A 14,218-nucleotide genomic window follows, 5' to 3' on the forward strand; every position below is an offset into this window, starting at 1 on the left:
GGTTGTTCAGTTGGTTAAAGCATTATCCTTATACACCAAGGTTGCGGGTTCCATCCTGGTCAGAGCACATGCAAGGATCAACCAAGGAATGCATCCATAAGTGTAACAACAAATTGATGTTTCTCTCTCTCTCTCCCTCTCTCTCTCTCTCCCTCTCTCCCTCTCTCTCTAAAAGCAACACAATAATTTTTTAAAAATCTGCGTAATTTCTTTGCAGTCCCAGAGGTTGCACACCGCTGTGGGGGTGGCGTTCACATTGTGTTGTGCCTCCAGATGTGCTGCCAGCAGACCTTACTCCTCTACTTAAAACCCATCCATGGTCCCCTTTATTGTAACAATGAGATTCAGAGGTCTAGTAGTCAAATAGGGTTACAATTTTTTCTGCTCTAACAGTTTCAAGCAGGCAGGCCAAGGCTGATAGTGTGGCCCCACCATCCACACAACAACGCACGCATTGCACGTCTGGCCCAGGGTGAGTGCTTCTGGTCTCACCACATGGGACAAGGAGAATAGAGGCCTAGTCACTGAAAGGGAAACCCTAGCATTTGCACACTTTACCCATTCATGTCCCTTTGGCTGAAACAGTCCCATGTCTACATCTGGATGCAAAGGCAGGAAACATAGTCTTCATCTGAGAGGCTGTATGTCCAGCTAGATTCTACTCTTACAAAAAAAGGGGAGAATGGATTTGAGGAGTCAACTAGCAGCCTTCCACAGGGTGGAAAACGAAGTGTTACATGCAAGAGAAAAATGAAGGAATGTAATTTAAATCAGAGGATAAGCAAGGCTTCTTTGAGAAAGTAACAGTAAACTGAGCCCTGAGGTGTAAGTAGAAGATGGCCAGAAAAAAAAGCTCTGGGAAGAGCTTTTCCCACAGCAGGAGCAGCCCTGCAGCAGCAAAGAGTGAAGCATGGATGACTGGAGCAGAATGAGTGGTGGGTGAAGGGGAATGCCGAGACATGAGGTTGGGGAAGCAGGCAGGCGCCAGGTCAGGCAGAAACCTGTGCATCATGTTGAACATTTGGAATTTTAATTTGCATTCAACGCAATCCATTGAGGATGTTTAGGAGATCTGATGTGTACCTTTAAAATATTGCTATGGCTGCTGTGTGTAGAGTGGCATGGAGACCCTTTTAGAATGTAACCTGTGGTGAGAAGAGAGGTGAGGTCCAGTGGCTTGGACCAGTGGTAGCAGTGGGGATGGAGAGACCTGGATGGATTTGAAAGAGAGTTTTTGGAAGTGTATCAGCATACTTAGCCACATATTGGGTGTGGGGGCCAAGGGAAATGAGGTGTTAAGAATGACTCAAGTTTCTGTCTCTAGCAATGAGTGGGTTGTTGATAACCTTTATTGAGAGGGAGAAGACTTCGGGAGCAGCAGGTGGAGGGAGAAGGGGAAGAGCTCATATTTTGGCATAATAAGTTTGAGATACCTGTGAGACTTGGCAGGTGGAGCTGGGATGCAGGCATTAAATATGAGTCCAAAGCTCAGAAGAGGGGACTGGCTTTGGCAGTCATCAGCATGGAGGTGCTATTTGCAATCGTGAGAATGAATGGGATCACCCAGAGAGCTCTGAAAAAGGCCAACCTTTGGCAGTTGGTCTAGGAGGAGGAACTAAGGATCAGTCATAGGAGTCAGAGGAAACTCAGGAGAATATTGTCTCTGAAGCCTAGAAAGAAATTTTTCAAGCAAAAGTGGATAAAACTCCATTCCTCCTTCAGATCCCAGCTAAAACATTGTGTCCTCCACAGACTAGGCTTGTTGCTGCTCTGTGGCTCCATGCACCAGGTCGACCTTGTTAAGTACTATAGTAGAGACTTGTTTTCCATGCTGGACTATAAGCTCCTCAAAGACAGAAATAACTTTGTTTGAGATTTGTATTATTTGTATTATTCTGTCTTGTTTGTATTAGTTTCATGTAGTAGTCTACATCCAGTGGTTTAAACAAGATAAAAATATGTTTCTCCCTCATATAACAGTTTAGGTAGATAGGTGACTCAGTGGGTTGAGGACCAGGGGACTTATGCTCTTTTGATCTTACTGTTCTGTCATCTTCAGCATAAAGCTACCATCTCAAAATCCCCCCAGGCTACTCCCACTCTTCCCATTATGATCACATCGCCGTCATTGGGAAAGAGAAAAGGAGAAGGGGAATGCTCCTTTCTCTTCTCTCGCACATCCATGTTTCTCTCCCTGTCTCCCTCCCTTAGCCTCTCTCTAAGAAAATAAACAAATAAAATATTTTTTTTTAAAAAAAGGAAGAACATAACCAGAAATTGTATGTATTTCTTAGTTTTCAATCCAGTGGCAGAAATCTATTGTATGGCGACATCTAGCTGCCAGGAAGGCAGAGAAATACAGTTTTTAACTAGTACCCATGTGCACAGATAAAAATGCTATTGCTATGAAAAGAGGAGAGAACAGATACTGGGTGCGACTAGCAGCCATTGTAACTGTATCACAGAATTTGACTGTCAGAATATGATTGTGCAAGTATAGGGAAAGTCATGGAAGGAATAACACTGAGCTCTTGACATTGATTGCCTTGTGTGGGAGGAAATGGAAGGGTCATGGAGGGAGAGTTGATAAGTATTTATTGACTAAATGGGTGATAATAAAATGCACAAATTCAGTGGTGACAATAGTAATGAAGATGGTTCCTTTTAGCTTCACCTACCATCCTCCCTTCTTTACTTGGCATTGGTGAAATGGAGAAAATAGGACTTATACTGGACTTGAAAGATGACTTAAAATGTAAATAGGAGGCTATCTTTAATTCTGATATCTTTTTGCTTAATTCTCTTGAGTTTTCCAGAGATGGATAATTATATCAACCTATAAATAATGATACTGTGGTCTCCTTTCCAACAGACATGTCTGTTTTTTAAATATTATTACATTGGCAAATCAATTATAAATATTCAGGGTGATCAAAAGTTGTATGCTTGTCTTCTTCCTTTCTTTACTATGAGAGACTCTATTGCTTTACCACTGAGTGTGAGGCTGGCTATTGCTTTGAATATGCAATTCTTCATTAGGTTACTAAAGTATCTTCCGATACATGTTTAGTAAGCATCTTTAATAAATTAATAATAGGTGTTTTAATCTCCTTCATGTATTTTCTAAGACGTTTTCTTGTCTGTTCCTAATCCAGTTCCATATCTTATGTTGTTTTTTTGTCTTCTAATTATGGTCATCTTAAATGAGAATCTACTGTAGTGGAGCAGAGAGTTAAACCCTTGAGATAGCAGGAGTATAGAAGGAGGAGTATAGATAGGAGGAGTATAGATAGCAGGTCTCTTCCGTCAAGAGGCTTATAATTTACTAACAAAGACATGACTATAAATAGGTCAATTATAATAAAAGGTAGCATATGCTATGGGTGGTACACTGTTTAACTTTTCATTGTGGTCCTCCCCTCCTAAGAAAAATTTATTACATCCTTACAGCCTAATGCATAAAGTTTCAAATCATTAACTACTCTCAATCAGACATTAACATCTTGCCAATTTTATCTCCTTGCTGTCTCTCCAATATGTTTCCTCTAATCCCTACGCACCCACTCTGACTACGGTCCTCATGCAGCGGTCTCCATAACGGCTTCCCTGTTTCCAGCCCTTGTATCCCGTAGAAACCAAAACATTTAAAATGGAACTCAGTTACATGACTTCAAAAATATACTTACCTTTTAATTTATAAAACTTTTATTAGAATATAAATACATTCAGAAAAGTGTGTAAGTCATAAAGGTAAAATTCATGAGTTCAAATAAGTATAATGCAAAATTTGTGTCATCATCTCCAATACCAAAAAATTGAACATTATGGTGCTCCAAAGGCTCCGTTTGTGACCCTGACAAGTTTCTGCCCCTCCCTGCTGCCTAAAGGTGACTATCATTCTGATTTCTAACCCCACAGATGAGTTTTGTCTGTTTGAACTTTGTATGAATAGAATCAAACAGTATATAATCTTTCATGTTTGATTTCTTTTCCTCAAAATTACATTGCTGTGTGTAGTTATTTCATTTTTAATATACAAAGAAATCACATAATATTTTTCATTCTTCTGTTGTTGGACATTTAGATTATTTACATTCTTTGGCAATTACAAATAATGCGGCAGACAGAAACATTCCTGTGTTTGTCTTTAGGCACACACGGATATGAATTTCTGTCACCTAGGAGTATAATTGCCAAATCACAGGATATACAAGTTTTCACATTTATTAGTTAATACCAATTTCCCAAAGTGGTTGAAAAATGTATACATCTACTCTCAGTTCTCATTCCATATCCTTACCCTCACTTGGTACTGTCAGTCTTCTTTATATAATCTTTTATTTTGAAATAATTTTATACTTACAGAGAAGTTGCAAAGAAAGAAGAGAGACCTCCCCCTACCCCAGCTTCCTCTGTTAACATCCTACACAAACGTCCTACAATGATCAAAACAAAGAAATTGACATTGAGGTCCTAGCCCTCACTAAACCCTGACACAGACCTGATTTTGATCTCACCAGCCTTCCACTGAAGATTTCTGTTCCAGGACTGAACTAGGATTCCATAGGGATGTTTATGTCTTCTTAGCTTCCTCCAGTCTCTGACAGCCCTTCAGTCTTTCCTTGTCTTTCATGCCCTTAATACTTTTAAAGGGTACTAGTCAGGTAGTTGGTAGAATGACCCTCAAGTTAGTTTTACTGGCACTTTCTCATGGTTAGATTGAGGTGATGTATTTTGGAGAAGAAAGTCACAGAGGTGATGTGAGCTTCTCAGATCACATCAGGGAGCACACACATCATACATCTCGTGACCTGCGATGTTAACCTTGACCTCTTGAGCAAGGTGCTGTCTGCTAGGTTTCTCTGCTCTGATGTTGCTGTCTTTTGTCATTTCAGAGTCAGCGATATTCAGGAAGAGACACTTTGATGCTATGTAAATACAGTTTCCTCTTAAACCTTTACTCATTAATTTTAGCATTTATTGGTTGTTCTCACCTGCAGCTATTATTGCTGTGACATTCTAATGGAAATTTTCTATTTTCTTCGTGCCTTCCATATTTATTAATTGGAATGCTTTTGTACAGAAATGTTTTATTTTCCACTTACTTACTCATTCAATCATTTCTTATGTCAGTGCTGACTCATGGATATTTATTTTATTCTTTGCCTTGAAATTCAGTACTATCATTATTTGTTTTCTTTCTCAAATGGTTCTTTTGCCATTGACTGTTTTTTTTTTTCAGGTTGATTTGTGTCTTTTTTTTCAGGGTGGAATTTGAGTAAAATTTCTTCATTTCAGCAGAATTTAAAGTCTATAAATGGAATAATTTTGCCATGAACTTTGTCAAAAGATCTTCTGAAATTAATCTTCATATTATTTGCTTCATAAACTTGTTTTTTATTATAGTAAAAAATATGTGACATAAAATTTACCATCTTAACTACTTTTCAGTGTACTGTGCAGTAGCATTAGGCACATTCACATTCTTTTGCAACTATCACCACCATCCACAAAACTTATTTTTTTATTTTAAAACATTTTATTAGAGTATAAGATATACATACAGGAAAGTGTACAAATCATCAGGGTAAAATTCAATGAGTTATAATAAATAAAATAAAAACACTGTGTAAATATTATTATCACCCAAAAGGTTTTCTTAAATAGAGTATAAAAAATGCAAACTATAAATAATAAATAAATTGGACTTCATGAAAATTAAGAGTTTTTATTCTTTAAAACATAATGTTATTGAAATGAAAAAGCAAGGCACAGAGTAGGAGAAATTATTTTCAAGCATAGATCCATTAAATGACTTGTATCTGGAATACTTAAGAACTCTCACAACTCAACAAGGCAGACAATCCAATTCTAAAACTGGACAAAAGGTTTCAAAATACACTTTACCAAAGAAAATATATAGATGGCAAATAAACACATGAAGAGATGTTTGGTATCATCAGTCAGTGGAGTCGTGTTTTCAGCGGGGCCAGTTCTGCCCCTACACCCCAGACTTTTCTGATCGTCACAGCGGGGGGAGGATGCTCCTGACATGCAGTGAGCAGAGGCTAGGGATGCAGCTAAACTTCCTACAATGCACAGAGCAGCCTCACATGAGAAGAATTATATGGTCTGCACTGTCCATGGTGATAAGATTGAGAAACCTTGCATTACAGAAATGCAAATCAAAAGCACAATGAGATACTGATGCATGTGCAACAGAAGATGAACAAACAGGTAAATAAAAAGACTGAACATGCCAAGGCTTGAAGAGAATGTGAAGGAACAGGAACATCATACAAAGTTGGTGGAAATATAAAACCATTTGGGGCAGTTTATTAAAAAGTTAACCATAAATCAACCCTCGCTATTCCACTCCTAGGTATTTCCCCAAGAGACATGAAGGCATATGTTCACACAAAGACTTGTATGTGAATGGAGATAGCAGCTTGATTTGTAATAGCTGAGAACTGAAAACAACTCAAATATCCATTAAACCATGAATGGATAGACAAATTATAGTTTACTCATACAGTGGAATACTAGTCAGCACTAAAAGGGAACACACTATTGATGCTCATTAATGAATATACAAACATACAGCCCTGACTGGTGTGGCTCAGTTGGTTGGGCATCCTTCTGTGGAGCTAAAGGTCGCCAGTTGATTCCCAGTCAGGGCACACCCCTGGGATGCACATTCCATCCCCTATTAGGGCACCTGCAAGATGCAATGGATTCATGTTTCTCTCGCATCTTAGTTTCTCTTCCTCTCTTTCACCCTCCCTTCCCCTTCTCTAAAAGTAACTAAACATTTAAAAGTTTAAAAATATATATCCAAACATACATGAATGAATATCAGAATAATCATCTTAAGTGAAAGAAGCCAGTCATACCCCCTGCAAAAAAAAAAAAAAGGAGTTCAGTATAATTCTATTTATAAAATTTTTAAAATGTGAACTAATCTATAGGAACAGAAAGCAGGTCAGTGGTTGCCTGGGAATGGAAGTGGGGTGGGCGGGGCAGGGAGGGGAGAGAAGGAAGAAATACGAAGGGACATGAGAAAATGTTGGAGGATGATGGATGTGCTCATTATCTTGATTGTGGTGATGGTTTCAGTGAGTGGTTTAACCAAATTGTGCACTCTGAATATATGCAGTTATTGTATGTCCATTGTAATTCATCAGAGCTGAGGAGGCAGGGAGGCTGTGGCTCTTGTTCTGTGTTAGTTCTGTGTTAGTTGTGTCTTCTCTCCTGGTCACTACTAACTGGACCACATCTTAGCTTATAAGCCAAATGCAACCCTTCAGCACTAGGTGGAAGGGAGTCAGTACTTCAGAAGAGTCTTGACTTTAAAACTCCATGCAGTAGATGTACCCCATATTGGATGCTTCCAAAGAGCCCAAGATATTGCATAGAAAGTTAGGAAATTTATCTTCCTTCCTATATAAAGTTACTGTTTATTTTTATAATAAGTTGTCATTACTAAGAATAATCTGTACATGTTAAGGAGCCAGAAAAGTACACCTACTTAACACTCATCCTCCACAAGCTTGCTGAAGCATTCTTCCAGAACTTCTAGCCAATGCAATAAGAAAATAAAACATGGGTTATACATGCTAGAAAGGAAGAAACAAAATTATATTATTTGTACCATTTGATCATACACCTAGAAAATTCAGGAGAATTGGACCAAAAAAATTATTAGAATAACTGGTTTATGTAATATGGCAAAGGTACAACATTTAAATACCAAATTTAGTATTTCTCTTAAAAAACAAAACAGTGTAAAGTGGGGAAAAAATGACACCGTTCAGAATAACAAGAAAATCTACTATTCTGATCACTTCCTCTGAACATGTTCTAGTTCTCTGTATCCTTCTCATAGTGTTATCCTGGAAATCAGTGAACATGTATCTATGACCAATGTGCCTTTCTAGAGAAGCTGTCACTGTGGGATCCAACGTGTCATTTTCTCTTGACTCAGTGTAATACCTTGGTTTCTGTTTCATTCAGCAGCTCGGTAGAGAACAATGTTCTGCATGGCCTGACCCATCTTACCATTTGGTTCTCTAGAACTTTATTAATACGTTAACTTCAGTGAAGCGGAGTTTACTATTGAAAATATTCCAACTGTTCACTGTGGGACCCTGTGTCCTGCGGGCATTAGTTCCCTCACTGTGTGCAGATCACTGAACCTTCCTGCGTGTGAGAGTCTCTTGTAAAAAAATGAGTGAACTGGGAATTTAACTTCCAGATCTCTTTAGCTAAACAGACTCCCTATAATCTGTATACTCACAAGCCACAGGTTTTTGTCTTCTTGCTTTTAAAATATTATGTAATCACCTGGCTGGCGTAGCTCAGTGGATTGAGCGTGGGCTGCAAACCAAAGTGTCGCAGGTTTGATTCCCAGTCAGGGTACATGCCTGAATTGCAGGCCATGACCCCCAGCAACTGCACATTCATGTTTCTCTCTCTCTCTCTCTTTCTCCCTCCATTTCCTCTCTAAAAATAAATAAATAAAATATTTTAAAAAATATTATGCAATCAGTGTTTTACTGTAAAACAAAATGTCCTATGGAGTAAACATAGGTTTTTATGTTGGTATTTTTTAATATATTTTATTGATTATGCTATTACAGTTGTCCTGTTTTCCCCCTTTCACTCCCCTCCACCCTGTACACCCTCTCCCACCCATATCCCCCCTTTAGTCATGTCCATGTGTCATACTTATAAGTTCTTTAGCTTCTATATTTCCCATACTTTTCTCACCCTCTCCCTATCTATTTTCAGCCTACAATGTACACTACTTATTCTCTGTACCTTTTCCCCCTCTCTCCTCCTCCCACTCCCCTGTTGCTAACCCTCTATGTGATCTCCATTTCCGTGGTTTTGTTCCTGTTCTAGTTGTTTGCTTAGTTTCTTTTGGTTTTGCTTTAGGTGTGGTTGTTAATAATTGTGAGTTTGCTGTTCTTTTACTATACATGTTTTTTCTTTATCTTCTTTTCTTAGATAAGTCTCTTTAACATTTCATAAAATAAGGGCTTGGTGATGATGAACTCCTTTAACTTGACCTTATCTGAGAAGCACTTTATCTGCCCTTCCATTCTAAATGATAGCTTTGCTGGATGGAGTAATCTGGGATATAGGTCCTTGTCTTTCATGACTTGGAATATTTCTTTCCAGCCCCTTCTTGCCTGTAAGGTCTCTTTTGAGAAATCAGCTGACAGTCTGATGGGAACTCCTTTGTAGGTGACTGTCCCCTTATCTCTTGCTGCTTCTAGAATTCTCTCCTTCAGTTTTATCTTGGCTAATGTAATTATGATGTGCCTTGGTGTGTTTCTTCTTGGGTCCAACTTCTTTGGGGCTCTCTGAGCTTCCTGGATTTCCTGGAAGTCTATTTCCTTTGCCAGATTGGGAAAGTTCTCCTTTGTTATTTGTTCAAATACATGTTCAATCTGTTGCTTTTCCTCTTCCCCTTCTGGTATCCCTATAATTCGGATGTTGGAACGTTTAAAGATGTCCTGGAGGTTCCTAAGCTTCTCCTCCTGTTTTTGAATTCTTATTTCTTCATTATTTCCTGTTTGGTTGTATTTTTCTTCCTTCTGGTCCACTCCATTGACTTGAGTCCCAGTTTCCTTCCCATCACTATTGGTCCTCCATGTATCTTCCTTCATCTCTTTTATGGTAACTTGCATTTTTTCATGTAATTTGCGCCCAAAGTCAACCAATCCTGTGGGCTTCCTGATCACCAGTGTTTTGAACTGTGCATCTGATAGATTGGCTATCTCTTGGTCGCTCAAAATAATGAGCCCTGGGGCATCACTCTGTTTTTCTATTTGAGACATGTCTCTCTCTCTTTCTCTCTCTCTCTCTCTCTCTTTTTTTTTTTGGTCTGGTTGCTCCTGTTCCGGTGAGGGGCGGAGCCTTGGGTGTTCACTGGGGCTGGGCACCCCAGTTGCTAGATTTTGATGTTGTATGTGGGGGTGGGGGCGGGAGCAGGAGGGAACAATGAGAGCGAAGGTATCTCCGCTCTCCTGGCACCTCAGTACCCCTCCTGGGATCCTGGGTTGCGCGCTCTGCCCTAGTCCACAATCGCCGCCACACTGGGTCCGCCAGCCACCGCTTGCGTACTCAGGGTCTACCCACTGTGATCCTGCGTGCCCAGATGGCTAACGGGCCCCCGGTTGCCTTGGGTACCCCGTTCTCCCTGCTCTCCGCTCACACGGCTGCGCCTTCCTAACCATCTGGATGAACGGGTCTACTTCAACTTCTTGGCTGTCCGACTTCCATTCAGATAAATTCTCTATCAGTTCTAGGTGTTAATCTGCCTCTAAATTGTTGTTGTTCTAATCTTGGTTGTGCGTGGAGGTACGGTGTGTCCACCTATGCCTCCATCTTGCTGGAAGTCCCTATGCTGGTATTATTGAAAATTTGATCCTAACATCACTATTGTCTTGTGTGTCCTACATTAAAAATGTTATGACATGGCACACAGAGAATATGAAAGGAGCCATAATTCCATCTTCACTTACCTAGATTAAAATTTGACTCTATTAAATTTAATATTACTAAAATAAAATAGGAAAAAAGTTTACCTCCTTAAATACCAGGTCATCATTTTTTTTCACTGATAATAAGTAAGTAATGAAATATCAATAAATGAGTAATTATTCAGTTAATATTTATTAGGAACTCAAAGTTCTGGTATAGTCTTTACTGAAATGTAGTGGTACAGAGCACAGACAGAACAGGCCACGATATTAGGGAACTTGTAGTCTTAGTAGAGAAATAAGGACATTAAAACCTATTTCAGGAATGTGTGTTGTTTGAGGAAAAGTATATGTCTATATTCAAGTGATCCCCCTTACATTTTTCCATAATACTAGGTATATACTCCTTTGGAGATAACTAGATATTGAAACTATCAATTTTGAAACTAGCTCCAGTGTCTTAACATTTTGTCAAATATTTTCGGGCATGTTCATTCATTTAACCAGTATTTACTGAGTGTTTACTTTGTGACTCACACAGTTCTAGGTGTGGGGAACACAACCGCATATAAAAATGTCTCACTCTCATCAAACTTAAATTCCAGAGCGTCGTTATACCTTGTAGCCCAAATGCTACTGTTTTTCTAAAGAACTGTTGTATCAACTTTATTTTACTGGCTTCCCTAGACATAAAAGTAATTGTTGTGTTTTGAAAACAATGTATGGTGATGCAGAAAATGAAGATTCTTTTGTAATCCTACCCCTTGGCATAATTACCATGAATAGTTTGGTGTTTATACTTAGAGACTATAAAAATATTTTTTAATTTGCAAATTGGATCATTGTTCTATAAACTATTTGTTTCACTTAGCAACACACTATACCCATACAGCATACCATGAGTATGTTTTTATAATAATGCATCTAGACCTAACTCTTCCTTTTATTGATTGCATAAATACCATTATATATAAACAATAATTTATTTTAGTTCGTCCATTCGTCCATTGATGTGAAGTTATTTGAAGTTTCTCCATTATGATTTTTCCATTATGGTTAGTGGTTTAAGAATTCTTTGCTTAGCTTAAGGTATTTTCAAACTCACATTGTGGGACCTACAGCGAGACAGAGAGAGCTCCAGTTTGCAGCTGTCTCACTGGACTGGGGAGACAGAAATCGGAGTTTAGAGACTTTGGGCAGCCAATACGTAAGGGCTGAAGATCCCAGAAGAAAGAGCCCTGTAGAGAAGTGAGCCTGGTGCTCTGCGTGCAATTTCCCTTCAAGGCTTTTCCAGTTCCCAAACTGCGTGCTCAGGGTAAAAGGCTGAGAAACCCAGCAAAAATCAGCTCAGTGCTAACAATCTCAAAATCTAAGGAGTGTCTCATCTGCTTTTCTTTCTTCATTTCCTTGGGGAGGTGGGGAGGCAGGAAGAAGGCCTCGAGTGCCGAGCTAAAGCCTAGGAGCCAGTAGAAAGCTCCCAGAGGGTTATAAAGGAAATGAGGGCCCGGCTAGGAATAATCAGTTTATCAGTGTTGGCCTGGAAGAAAACCTGTGACTCTCCTGCTAATGAAGAGACTGCAGCAGGGAGCAGTGCCCCCTCACAGTCACACTCACTCACAGAGGCAGAGCTAAGACGCTAACCCCTAGTCACGCGGCTTTCTTAAAACTTCTGCAAGCGCTTCAAAGCCACATGGGTTGTGTGTATACCAGAGCAGGTCAGCAGCAGGAGAGGTCTGCCTAAAAGTGGTGAGTTGGAAATTTGAAAAATAAAAGGGTGTTGGAGGCCTTGAAATGGGGAGAGACAGGGGAAGAAGAGTTCTCCCTCAGGGAAGAATACGGAAGAGAAGCTCTAGAATCAGAAAGTAAGAATGCTAGAGGAGTGTACTGGAGTGGGGTGGGTGGCAGACAGGATGGGAAAGCCCATTGCTGTGGGAGCTGCTGAGTTTCACGGACTGGAAAGACGTGGAGACAGAAATGGCCAGCAGGCAATGGGAAACAAAGGCCCGCAGTTTAGAGGAGGTTGGGGCTTGTACCTAAGCCAATCCATTCCTTCCTTTGTTCTCTCCTCCTGTCCATCTTTCCTTTTATAAATGTGGGAATCAGCCTATAGTCGAAGTTGCAGAAATGGATGAGATCTTCAAGTGAAAAGGTATATAAAGAAAAAAGTTTTAAGCATGGTGTATTTGTTTTGATTATTTTTTAGAAACCCAATATCAATCATCTGATTCATTATGAAAATTAGACGTCATGGCTAGAATCCCAGAAAAGGGGTCATCTGGATTTTTCTTGCCTGTCTAATGCCCGCAGGATGAACGGTAAGTAGAATGCAGTCCACTCTGTGCCTGGACATCTCAAATCTTTCGGAAGCTTCTTGTGTTGAGTTCAAACTTGCTTATTTACAACATTTGGTCATTGGTTCTATAATTTAAATATTTAAACTTTTATCCCCTTTTCACAGTAAAATACTACAGCTTAAGGAACATAGTAGGCCTCACTAATTACTTAGAATTGGCCAACTAATCATCAGCATATAATTATTTCCAAAGAAGAGCAGAACAACCTGATCTACCTTTTTTCATCTACTAGATTTGAAATACTGATGCTGTCTTTCATTGGCAAGGATGTGGGAACTGAACATTCTCATTCTCTGTTGATGAGGTACCAATTGACACACCTGTTCTGGAGGACCCTCTGCCAAAAGGCCCCCCAAGTTTAAAATGTCCATTTTTAATCTAGCAATTCTATTTCTAGGAATTTATCTTAATTAAATAATTAGGGAACTGTTCAAATATGCACATTCATCAAGTATATTCACTGGCTTGTTTTTATTGTAAATGTTTTAATTGAAGTATAACACACCCATAGTATACAAAACTTAAGTGTATAGCTCAATGCATTTTTACCAAGTAAACACACTGTATATCTGCCATCGAGGTACAGAACATTACTGGCACCCCAATCTGCCACACACATGACCTAGCTTATAATATATTAGTATGGTAAATTGATAAAACTGTTTGTCCTGGGAAAAGATAATATCACAGTTGTACTTCCCACTGTAATGGTACTAAATAAATTATTAAATCTAATGTATGCAACAAAATACTATTAGAGAGAGTGTGACTTATTTTCATTAATTTTTAATGGTCAAAAAAAGAAGATGCTGCAGGAATATACTTTGGCCCCCAGAGGGCGCAGGGTGGGAAGAAGTCGGAGCTGAGCTTTGACGCCTCTAGATGGCAGCACTACCTCCTTCCCAGCAGGGCTTCTGAAGACAATAGGAAGTGGTCAAGGACATTCAGTAAGGGGTGCTAGAAGACGCAGAGACTGTATATATTTAACTCGACCTGTTTGTTTTTTCTCAAGCTCCATTTCCAGTTTTTTCTTAAGAAAATATTGCTTGTCATCTTAGATACCAAGTAGCTAATTCATTTCTAAAAGGGTGTTGTCCTGAGGTGAGCATAAAGAAGGCTGCCGTGGGTCATCCGGCGTGTGGCAGGGTGAGTCGAGGCTGTTCTCCCACTGTGTCCAGGACTGTGTGCTCTGCTGCGGGGTGTGTGTGTGTGTGGGCAAGGAGTGGGGAGAGGACTTGCAACTCCCAAGACCTGGATTCCTCAGGGGACTCTACTTCTGGTTTTTGAAGTGTCGTACCTATGCAAAAATTGCAGAAACCTCTACTCTGTCTCCTTCTATCTTTAACTACCAAGATAGATTGTGCATGGAGAGTG

Source organism: Phyllostomus hastatus, unplaced genomic scaffold, assembly GCF_019186645.2.
Source record: "Phyllostomus hastatus isolate PE091 unplaced genomic scaffold, TTU_PhHast_1.1 phas_contig_1, whole genome shotgun sequence".
In the NCBI taxonomy this organism is placed as follows: domain Eukaryota; kingdom Metazoa; phylum Chordata; class Mammalia; order Chiroptera; family Phyllostomidae; genus Phyllostomus; species Phyllostomus hastatus.